We start from the raw sequence: 13,419 nt of genomic DNA, 5'->3' as shown, positions 1-13,419 counted from the left end.
GAGCACAGGGTACATACTAAAGAACACTTTATTGCTTCCAGGGCTTGGAAGTTATGAGTAAAGTTAATGTTGATGCTACATATATGTTTTCCTGTGCATGCACTTTCAGTTCATTGTCACAAATACAGTGTAAGGACCATGTGGGAAGTGTGTGTTTGATTTCATCAACTGTCAAGCTCTGTTCGAAATTGTACCATTTTGTATTTCCAACAACCATGAAAATAAAACTTTTTCTTTTTCCACATCCTCACCAGGATTTGGATTTTCAATGTTTCAAATTTTGATCATTTTAATAGAGGTATAATGACATTCACTGTTGTTTATTTATAATTCCCAAGTGGCATACAGATTTGAGCATATTTTCATGTGCCTATTATCACACTATATAATATCCATGAATATTATTTGCTTTGAATACTCTGCCTCTCAGTACTGTCTTCTAAAAGTGTGTGGCCCAGCCATTAGTGAGAGTGGACAAGAGGGGAAATAAACAGTTTAAGAGAAGACATTTAGATTAAGCATTCAGTGATCAAATTTAATTAGCAAAATTTGCACTAGAAAAACTTCTGTATTAAAAGATTCTAACTGTCTCTCTCCTTTATGTCAACTCACCATTCAGTAAAAATAAAGAATTGAGAAGAAACTGTGTGAGTTGCAGTTCTTTTATTATTCTGTAAAATGATGTAAATATGTTTAATGGTATTCCAGAGTTTGGAAGCCTTACCACCTCTCTTTTCAAATATTCAATAAATGTAAGAAAGTCAAGTTAAATAACTCCATATGACCCACTTTATAGTTACCTCTTCTGCTGTTCCTACTAGATGACTCCTCTGCTCTCTCTCCTCTCTTCCCTACATAGGACTATTAAAGCCAGTGATACAAAATAATGAAGCTCCTGAGATACGTTTTCTAAGGACTCCCTGTTCTTATTTTTAAGTATCATTAATGCATTAACATTCTTTCAGGTTTCATATCTGCGAGTGATGTTGGGTTCAGGTGGAAAAGGGAAGTTGGATAATAAATACTAAACACACACTTATAAGTGCTGGTATTAAGCAGCAAACTTGGGAGTTTACAACTAACCATAATCCATCATACACTTTATGAAGAATTGGAAGAAAGTAGTTTGAGAATCTAAATAAAAAGAAGTAGTAGAGGGAAATGTTAACTGCCCTGGCTTGATTCATCCACACTGTATCTTTTGAAATATCGTAGTGAATTCCATTACATGTACAACTAATACATAGTAATTGAAGAAAAATATAATCTCAGAAGATTCTTTACCATATAATTTGTTTTGTAGCACTGGGAATAGAACCCCCCACTTGAGCTATGCCACCAGGACTTCAGTTCTTAATTTTTTCTTGAGATAGAGTCTGTCTAACTTCAATAGTGTTTGTCTTGTATTTCCAGTCCTCTTGTTTGTGTCTACAAAGTAGTTGGGATTAAATGATGTGCCACAATGCCCTGACTGATCACCTGATTTTATCCAGTTAACATATCTCCTTGGCAAGTCTTGAAACAGTAATGTAAGAATTTATTTTAGTTGGCAGACAGTTTGGGAATCCATGGGAGGTAATGATGTAATTGAAATGTTGCTAATGATTCAAACTTTATCTTATAAACATTGTGAAGAACCAATGTGAACTAATTTTCTTTTGTTATTATTGAAATTATGTGTGATGATACATGTCTTTGAAAGTTGTTTCAAGTAAGTAAAAAGCAAAGAAAGAAAAAACAAAAGAATTAGACACTGGACACTAATGGCTTAAACCTATAATCTTAGCTAATCTAGAGGCAGAGATCAGAAAATCTTGGTTCAAGGACAGCCTGGGCAAATAGTTTAAATAAAGCTATCTAGAAAAATACCCAGCCCAAAACAAAGCTGGCAGAGTGGTTGAGTGAATGTCTAATGAGCATTAAGCCATGAGTTTGACTCCCATAATGCCAAAAATAAAGCAGAATTTGACTAATAAACTAACATTTTCACCTAATCATTTCTTCCTAATAACTACAAATTGTGTTCTCTGATTTTGAAATATGGTACTATATAAATTAATGAAACTATATAAGCTTAGGTGATATTATTTTGACAAATCTATTTTATGATGAAAATAGTGCAAATAAAATTTTTGTTTATTCAAGACTTTATGAGTTTCATTTTTTGTTATCATCACAAAAAGCCAACAAAATAGGAAGAATTTTCACTTATGATCTACAGATCAAGATCAATGCCCAAGATTTCATGTAGTTTTCCTAAAGTTCAAAATCATAAGATAATAACACCAAATTTAGATTAAAGCAGTCTGATTCTGGAATTCAACTTTTTTTTGCAGTACTGAGCATTAAACCCAGGGTATTGCCTTATACTAGGCAAGAACACTGCCACTGAGCTGCATTCTCAGTCCTGGAACTCAAACTCTCAATCACTGTATTTAACCACACAATTTTTAGTACAAAGTAAGTAAAGCTCATGACCACTGCCTCAGCATTCTAACATCTTCTTCAGTCAGGCTTCTTGAAAGATGATATTTTAAACAATAGCATCAGACTATTTAAACAATATGATTTAAATCTTTATTCTAGTACTTTATAGCAAAATGACATAAAGGCTTTAGTTTACTCTCTAATTTTAGAGTTTTCATCTGGACAATTTCATTTTCTAAAGAAATGCTTAACTCTGTATTATTTAATGGAGACACAAATATGATTTGAAAAAAAACATTGGACACACTAGAATCTATTTGTTCCTCAAATGCAAAGATCATTAGAATTCACAGTTGCTTTACTAGGTCCATCATGTTTGAGACTTGTGGTCACTCCAAAATTATCCTTTGGATGGATATGCTCCCACATAATTTAAAAATAATTTTATTTGATTTTTCCAGTTCTAAGTTGGCTACAAGTACTTTTAAAATTCATAAATTCTTACATTTTTCTCTTCCAAATTAACGTATTTTTGTACTTCCCAATATTGTTTTATTTCTTTATATTTTGTCTGACTTATATTACTCTATATCTCCTACTTCAATTATTCCTCTGAAGTGCAAAGCAACATAAAAGCCTTACTGGGTCTCCATGTGTAAGGGTAGCTATATGTGTGTTGGTGTTAGGTAGGAGAAGATTAAACAAATTTATTATGAATTTATATTTCTATTATTTATTAAATATTTAGTTCTTCTTATTCCTGACATCTTAACACTGGGAGAACATGCTTCATTATGTCCCAGAAAATCAAAATAAATGATACTGATGGACTTTGTAATTTTCCTGAACTCATTCAAAAACCATCTCTGAAAATACAGGGTTATAATTTATACTATTCTTCAATTCATTAATGAAGAAAATTGTTAGGAATGAAATGCAATCCACTAAAAGTTGCTAAATATGGCATACCCTTCAGTAAATTGAGATTAATAAATGCTGAAAGCTCATGACATAGCTTACACAACTACAGTACAATTATGTAATTGTACTATGAACTTTGGGCATACTTTATTCATTGTCATTTGTGAATCTACAGAATCCTTTTTTTTTTTGAGAAAACATAAAGAGAACGTGGCTTTCTCCAGCAAGAGTTGGTTCCCTCCCACCTGACATAATGCAATTTTGAGAGTTTTCTGAATGCCTATGATGATTTCCACTCTTTCATTGAAATCATCAATTTTAAAATATATTTGATATTATCATTTTGTACTTTAAAAAATAGGGATTCCAAGATGGCGGATAGAGGTAGGAAGCAGAAAACAAGCCTCCTATAGTGAAATCTTGGAGAGACACTGGAGACACACCTTGCAGGCATAATCACTGAGAAAAGGCATAACTTTGACCCCTCCACATCTCCAGCCAGTGCAGAGAATCTCCATTCCACGTTAAATGGAGAAACAAGGAGGGGCCCCATGGCCGCCAGTGTCCAGCACCCACTGGGAAGACGCGGACCAGGTGAGCTTCACGATACCATGGTACTCCCACAGACAAGCCTGGGCCAGAGCAGCATAGCCCCCTGGAAAGATGGACCTCCACCCGGAGGAAAAAAGAGAAACTGAGTAATAAGCAATAAGAACAAGTTAGACACGCTGGAAAGAGGGTGGGGTGCCCTGAGTGCTGAAGATTGGGGGAAGGGAATCCTTCCCGGGACTGTAAATAAACAAGCTGGGCGGGCAGGAGTGCCTCTGGCAGGAGCAGGGCGTGCACCCAGCAACCAGGAGCGGGGAAGCTTGTGAGAGTGGTGGAGGGAGAAAAACTCCACAGGAGAGGAGGGAAGACCCACTTCCCACGTGAACTGTAAATAAACATGGTGACCAGCAGGAGCAGCAGCCCCGCCGAGTAAGCAGGAGCAGGAAAGCTTGTGAAAGTGGCAGTGGGAGGAAAAAGGCACAGGAGGGGGGGAAGACCCGCCTCCCATATGAACTGTAAATAAACATGCAGGCCTGACAACGTGGGGGCAGTGTCACCTTTCCCAGTGCTTGGAAAGGGGAAAGCCTGTAGCAGAGGCTCCCGCACAGGAGAACTCTGAGCAAACAAAGCCTGTGGGACCAGGTGAGTGCTAAGTTCACCCCAGAGATCTGCATAAATAACGCCGCCAGTTACAGCAGGTTGAGAGCAGCAGGCAGGCAAGCCACAGTTGCAGATACCACTCTCAGAACTGTCTCTAGACTCTTTTTTTTTTCTTTTTCTCCCTACCTTTGATGAGAGGACAACTGAATTACACCTGCAAGCCGAAAAACTGTAACTGTATTGCCTTTGAACTTGGAACACTTGGGGCTTTTTTTGTGTGTGTGTGTATGTGTGTGTGTGTGTGAGTGTGTAGTTTTGTTCTACTTTATGCATCCCCTTTGATGAGACAACTGCAGAACAACATCTGAGGCACCAACTCCAGGACTGGAAATTGAGACAGACACCCAAATTATTAAGACTGAAACTGCATTGCATATAAACTCAGAAGTTTTTTTTTTTTTTTTCTATTTTCCATTTTATTTTAATTCATTTTTATATATAGATATTTCTTTCATTTACTTATTTTTTATTTTTTTATCTTTGATTTTCAATCCTCTCTCTGTCTCTCTAATGTCTGTTCAGCTTACTGTCGATTAGTACACTAACACTCCCTGCTTATACCTTTGAAACTTTCTTGTCTGATACCTTGTTCTGCTTTCTCCCTCTTGTCTGTATATTTGTTTTCCCCTTTTCTTTAACTTCTTGCTTTCCTTCTCAGCTCATCCTTCCATTCTAAATATTACCATTGTTATTAATACAAGCCAGAAAATACTTAATTGCACACAGTACAAGGACAGTAACAACACCAAAGACAATGACAGGAAGACAGAAAAAACAGGGAAACCAGTTTCCCCACAGCAAAAAATTAGTACAGGAACCAGAGGGGAATGAAGAGAACAGAAACTCAGATCCAGACTCCAACAAAATGAAGATAAACTATTCCAAAGGACCCAATGAAGCCCACAAGAATAATTTAAAAGAAGACATACTACAAGTACTCAATGAGAATTTTATAGAGATGATACTGGATAGGGTCAACCAAAATGTACAGGAGACACTCAAGAAATTCCAAGACAACAAAAATAGAGAATTTGAAAAAGCAAAAGAAGAAATAAAGGAAACCATAGAAGCACTGTATAAACACCAAAGTGAAAGAGAGAACACAATGAATAAACAGAGAAATGAACTCAGGACAAAAATAGACAACATTAAAGAGGAAAACTGCCAGGATATGGAAAACCTCAGAAAAAAGAACGAAACAGAACTGCAAAACAAAATGGAAGGCCAATCCAGCAGAATAGAACAAACAGAAGACAAAATCTCAGAACTTGAACATGAAATGGTAATTAAAGGAAAAACTGAAGAACTACTAATTAAACAACTCAAGGCCTGTGAAAAGAAAATGCAAGAACTCACTGACTCCATCAAAAGAACAACTTGAGAATCATGGGCATCAAAGAAGGAGAAGAGGTGCAAGCGAAGGGAATGTGTAATATATTCAACAAAATAACAACGGAAAATTTCCCAAATCTAGAGAAAGATATTCCCATACAGATGCAAGAGGCCTCCAGGACACCAAACAGACCAGATCAAAATAGAACTACTACATGATATATCATCATTAAAACAACAAGTTCAGAAAGTAGGGAAAGAATATTGAAGGCTGTAAGAGAGAAAAAACAAGTAACTTACAAAGGTAAACCCATCAAAATCACAGCAGACTTCTCAACAGAAACATTAAAAGCAAGAAGAGCATGGGGTGAGATCTTCCAGGCACTGAATGAAAATAACTTCAACCCCAGGATACACTACCCAGCAAAACTATCATTCAAAATAGATGGAACAATAAAAGTCTTCCATGATAAGCAAAAGGGGAGATAACAACAAACACCATGGAAGTCCAGGAAATCATCAAAAGAAATGGACAGATTTCTAGAAACATATGATCATCCAAAACTGAACCAAGAGGAAATTAATCACCTGAATAGACCTATAACACAAAATGAAATTGAAGCAGCAAGAGTCTCCCCAAAAAGAAAAGTCGAGGACCTGATGGATTCTCTGCTAAATTCTATCAGACCTTTAAAGAAGAACTGATACCAACACTCCTTAAACTGTTCCACAAAATAGAAAGGGAAGGAAAACTGCCAAACACATTTTATGAAGCCAGTATTACACTTATCCCAAAACCAGGCAAAGACACCTCCAAAAAGGAGAACTATAGGCCAATCTCCTTAATGAACATTGATGCAAAAATCCTCAACAAAATAATGGCAAATCGAATTCAGCAACACATCAAAAAGATTATTCACCATGACCAAGTAGGCTTAATCCCAGGGATGCAGGGTGGTTCAACATACAAAAATCAATAAACGTAATAAACCACATTAACAGAAGCAAAGAGAAAAACCACTTGATCATCTCAACAGATGCAGAAAAAGCCTTTGATAAGATCCAACATCATTTCATGATAAAAGCTCTAAGAAAACTAGGAATAGAAGGAAAGTTCCTCAACATTATAAAAGCTATATATGACAAACCTACAGCCAGCATTATACTTAATGGAGAAAAACTGAAACCATTCCCTCTAAAATCAGGAACCAGACAAGGATGCCCACTTTCTCACATCTTATTCATCATAGTACTGGAATTCCTAGCCAGAGCAATTAGGCAAGAAGAAGGAATACAAACAGGTAAAGAAACTGTCAAAATGTCCCTATTTGCAGACGACATGATCCTATACCTAAAAGACCAAAAAAACTCTACTCAGAAGCTTCTAAACATCATCAATAGCTATAGAAAGGTAGCAGGATATAAAATCAACATAGAAAAATCATTAGCATTTCTATATACTAACAATGAGCAAAGTGAAAAAGAATGTATGAAAACAATTCCATTTACAATAGCATCAAAAGAAATCAAATACCTAGGTGTAAACATAACAAAAGATGTGAAAGACCTCTACAAGGAAAACTATACACTTCTGAAGAAAGAGACTGAGGAAGACTATAGAAACTGGAGAGATCTTCCATGCTCATGGATTGGTAGAATCAACATAGTAAAAATGTCAATACTCCCAAAAGTAATCTACATGTTTAATGCAATTCCCATCAAAATTCCAATGACATTCATTAAAGAGATTGAAAAATCTACTGTTAAATTTATATGGAAACACAAGAGGCCACAAATAGCCAAGGCAACACTCAGTCAAAAGAACAATGCAGGAGTCACAATACCTGACTTCAAACTATATTACAAAGCAATAACAATAAAAACAGCATGGTACTGGCACAAAAACAGACATGAAGACCAGTGGAAAAAAATAGAGGACCCAGATATGAAGCCACACAACTATAACCAACTTATCTTTGACAAATGAGCTAAAAATATACGATGGAGAAACAGCATCCTCTTCAACAAAAACTGCTGGGAAAACTGGTTAGCAGTCTGCAAAAAACTGAAACTAGATCCATATATATCACCCTATACCAAGATTAACTCAAAATGGATCAAGGATCTTAATATCAGACCCCAAACTCTTAAGTTGATACAGGAAAGAATAGGAAATACTCTGGAGTTAGTAGGTATAGGTAAGAACTTTCTCAATGAAACCCCAGCAGCACAGCAACTAAGAGATAGCATAGATAAATGGGACCTCATAAAGCTAAAAATCTTCTGTTCATCAAAAGAAATGGTCTCTAAACTGAAGAGAACACCCACAGAGTGGGAGAAAATATTTGCCAGCTATACATCAGACAAAGGACTGATAACCAGAATATATAGGGAACTTCAAAAACTAAATTCTCCCAAAACTAATGAACCAATAAAGAAATGTGCAAGTGTACTAAACAGGACTTTCTCAAAAGAAGAAATTCAAATGGCCAGAAAACACATGAAAAAACGCTCACCATCTCTGGCAATAAAGGAAATGCAAATTAAAACCACACTAAGATTCCACCTCACCCCTGTTAGAATAGCCATCATCAGCAACACCAACAACAGGTGTTGGTGAGGATGCGGTGAAAAAGGAACCCTCTTACACTGTTGGTGGGAATGTAGACTAGTACAACCCTCTGGAAAAATATTTGGAGGCTACTTAAAAAGCTAAACATCGATCTACCATTTGATCCAGCAATACCACTCTTGGGGATATACCCAAAAGACTGTGACACAGGTTACTCCAGAGGCACCTGTACACCCATGTTTATTGTGGCACTATTCACAATAGCCAAGTTATGGAAACAGCCAAGATGCCCCAGCACTGACGAATGGATTAAGAAAATGTGGTATCTATACACAATGGAATTTTATGCAGCCATGAAGAAGAACGAAATGTTATTCGCTGGTAAATGGATGGAATTGGAGAACATCATTCTGAGTGAGGTTAGCCTGGCCCAAAAGACCAAAAATCGTATGTTCTCCCTCATATGTGGACATTAGATCAAGGGCAAACACAACAATGGGATTAGACTATGAGCACATGATAAAAGCGAGAGCACACAAGGAAGGGGTGAGGATAGGTAAGACACCTAAAAACTAGCTAACATTTGTTGCCCTTAACGCAGAGAAACTAAAGCAGATACCTTAAAAGCAACTGAGGCCAATAGGAAAAGGGGAACAGGTACTAGAGAAAAGGTTAGATCAAAAAGAATTAACCTAGAAGGTAACACCCACGCACATGAAATCAATGTGAGTCAATGCCCTGTATAGCTATCCTTATTTCAACCAGAAAAAACCCTTGTCCCTTCCTGTTATTGCTTATACACTCTCTACAACAAAATTAGAAATAAGGGCAAAATAGTTTCTGCTGGGTATTGAGGGGCTGGGGGGGAGAGGGATGGGGTGGAGTGGGTGGTAAGGGAGGGGGGTGGGGGCAGGGGGGAGAAATGAATCAAGCCTTGTATGCACATATGAATAATAAAAGAAAAAAAATATGATAAATACAAAAAAAATCTTTTTCTATTCATTCCCAGAATATGTTGTATATACAGTATGTTTAAAATTTTAATTATTTTATTTCCTTAAATGGTAGTGTGCCAGCCTATCAGATATGAGAAACTGAGTTCAAATCGCAGTACTACAAAAAAAAACCCTGAAAATTTAATATACTGTTGCAACATGTATTATTTTCCAAAAAATTCTGTCATCATTGTATGTTAGATATACGTATTATATAGATAGCAAAATATTTCCTTGTTTCTTACAATTTATCTTATAATGTCACAAAATTTATGCAGGTTATATTAATAACCATACAGAATAATAGACAAATGAATTTAAAATATTATAAGTGAAGCCTATTGTTCAAAATTATGTAATATTTAATATATCTTTAGGACCAAATGAATGGTGCAGTCTTGATGCACTGATTTAATTCCCTTTACCTATGAAGAATCAGTACAAAACTCAATATTTTATTGCAAATGTGTTAAAGAATAAATGAAAAATATGAAACTCCACTATGCTTATGGATACTTAGCAATTTGGATATTTGTGATTGCATAAATCAGAACTTTCTTCTTTTCAAACAAGTGTGCAGACAGACCATTGACATGGTTTATAGGAAGTGTTTCTAGAGTTAGTTGGTCAGGAAAAGATAGAGCAAATCTCAGATTTCAGGGAAGCTACCAGTCTATAGCCAGAATCACCAAAAAATAAAAAATAAATCAAATGCATTATATAACTGTGCAAAAGATCAGTCAGTTTTATATTTCAGGAGCTTCATTGTTGGAAAGAAATAGAATCTTAAGAGAAAAAGCTACTGGCACACAATTTTCAGAAATTACTTACACTCTATTTAGCTATTACATGAAAGATCATGCTTTGGAATTTATAGCCTTGATCAACTAGAAAACTGAAGGACTTAGTAAGTCACATATTGCAGTTTGATATACATAGAAGTTCCAAAAAGATCATATTTGGTATATGTACTTATTCAGCTGTGATTTTAATATTCCCTAGCTTTATCATGTCATTCTTCACTTCTGCATTTCTAAATGTATAAACAGATAGGACCAGAAAGGGTGTTCCAATGGCATGAAATATTGTCACCATCTTGTCCAAGGGCAAAGTGTTTGTGAGTCTTGTAAACATGAATATGTAGGAGCTACAGAACAAGACAACTATGATGATGTGAAACGTGCAAGTGGAGAGAGCTTTTGTCCTCCCTTCTTCACCATAGTTTCTCAGTGATGGTAAAATGACAATCTATGAGATCATAAAAACTATGAAACCACATGAGCAGTGTCCTACTGTTGGCCACTAACAGCAAATTGATCACATAAGTGTCCATGCAGAGAAATGTCAACGAGGGCTGCAATTCACAGGAATAATAATCAATCAAATTGGGTCCACAAAAGCAAAATCTAAAGAGTAGAGTAATGTGAGTAATGACATGTATTACAGATCTTATTCAGGCAAGAACAATGAAGAAGTGACAGACCTGCTGTCTCATGATGGTTGGGCAGCACAAGGGCTTACAGATGCCCAAATGGTGATCAACAGCTATGAAGACAAGGATGAAGTTCTCCCAGTTTCCAAATAAATGTAGTGTAAAGTCTTGTATCATGCACTCATTATAGCAAATTATTTTGTTTGCAAAAAGGGCATCCACAGTTACTCTGGGTGCGTCAGTTGTTGAAAAGAAGCTATTATCACAGGACAAATAAAATAAGAAAAAGCACAAGGGACTCCAAGTGTCTGGCTATACTTGATGAACACAATTATGAGCATATTTCCCACTACAATTCCTCCACAGAAAATAAAGAAGAAAAATACTAATTTCTCCTTCAGAGGATCCTGTGTTAATTCTAGCAATATAGACTCAGTTATATTGTTGTTTTTCTGTTTACGTTGGAAATGACAAGTTAGAAATAATTTTCAAAGAAGAAAAAAATAAATGAAAACATAATACATTTGGTGGCTGAATGTGTAACTGTAACTTTCCAAAGAGCAATCATTTACTATTCACAATTTCCTGAAATCAATTCATTATTTATATAATACAGTTTAAATTGCCCATGAAAATAATGAAGTATAACTGAACCTTCAAGCAAAATAAATGTTAATTTAAGGGATTTCATATTACTAAAGAAATCTGAGGACTCAATGTGCTTAAAGAAGAAACTATTAATATTAGGGTATCATTTTAAAAACATTGAGGAAACTTTTTCAAGATTTACCTCAATATGATTTCACGTTATTTGTACTTGTAGTTGCATTATAACATAATTATGTACTGTTTCGAACATCTCAGTGATGATTATTTAATCATTTCTGACTGTCTTCCTTAATAACAACTGTCTATACACACAGATGAAGATAGACAGACAGACAGATAGATAACATATATGTGAATAGACAGAATTAATATATATATAATTTTAGCAGTGAAGAATAATAGTCTTTCTTATTCAGAGTAAGAATGAAATCTTCTTGCCTTGAATAATTATTTCCTTTAAACATATGTCTCGAAATTTTATATTTTTGAGTCCTTCAAAAAGATTTTATACAAAATAAGGAGCCAATGAGCCCAAATGTAAGAAGCCAAAATGAAGGGAGAATAATGGATAAACCAGTACAAATTCCCAAATTAAGGTTAAAACTAAATTCCAGGGACTTAGGAAATGATCTCTGAATGAATCAGTCACAAATAAAACATTAATGGAATTATAACTGTGTATATTCATGCTAACTTTGTACCCTAAATTCAGTAAGGAAGTACAGATAAAAGAAGATTTATTTGGATTTGTTAAATACTACAAAATTTGTTTTATTTACCTTATAATATACACTGTCGATGATAGCATAGTCAAAAGATATGTGTCAAATGATAAACAATATTTAGAGCACATATTGCAAACAAAAGCATAATTTCTTGAACTATGTTGTGTTTCCCAGATCAGCCAATATAAAAATAAAAACCCAGACCAAATTAACAATGGAAAATAGCTGATTTTAAAAGTTATTCTTCTTACTAGAGAGAATAAGCATATAGCTAGGTGTTCAATTCTTTCTGAGTTATATATATATATTCAAATTGAAATTCTAGTTGAAATTCCTTTTTATTTATCACATTAGTAAAGAGTTCCTTGTAATAAATCTTTTAACAAGTGCTACTGATAAATGTGTGAGAGACAGTCATGTTAACATATTTTTGTGAGACTTTATAATGTGTTTACAATGTCTAGAGAATGATTTTAAATCTATCATACAACAGCTGCATGTAGCCATTGATCCTGAGACTGAATTTCCAGTACTTGCTGCTGCTCAGAGGCATGATTAAAATCATGACAGCCTTAAGAAGGTTACCAAAAGACAGGAAGTAACTTCAGCCTTCTTCCCGGAGAATGAATATCAGGCACTGTGATGAAAACATTATTATTCAGTATAGACATTATACAAATATTATATAGAATTATGTCCAAATTATGTTATAAATTTAAATTCAAGAGTTCAATACAGTATGCTTCCAATTATATTTTCATGAAAATGTATATATTAAACACATATATCCAGTTTAAAAAAGTATCTAGAAGATTAAATAGTTGAACCATAATATTTTTACTGTCTGAGAAGGCAAACTGTTTTCTTGACCATGTAGATAGAGAATCTAGTTTTACAATACAAACTGGTAATATTGTGATACAGCCATCACAACTATCTAATGATGTATACAGGAGGCATATGGGTAACTTTAGAGCAACATTGAGCTCCGAAGGCTTGATTATGGTAGTGAATCAGCTATTGAGGTAGATTGAGGTTGTGGTAAAACTCAGTGCTCTTTAAATAAAAAATACATCACCATAATGACAAGAACTGCAGGTTCATTTGTTTAATTGGATATTTTCCAAGTGTCTTTTATTTTGTGAAGACTCCAGCAAATAAATGAAAATTATTTGGGGTTCTTTAAGATAAGTACTA

The sequence above is a fragment of the Castor canadensis genome, chromosome 1, assembly GCF_047511655.1.
Source record: "Castor canadensis chromosome 1, mCasCan1.hap1v2, whole genome shotgun sequence".
NCBI lineage: Eukaryota > Metazoa > Chordata > Mammalia > Rodentia > Castoridae > Castor > Castor canadensis.
Note: the sequence above shows the minus strand (reverse complement) of the source record.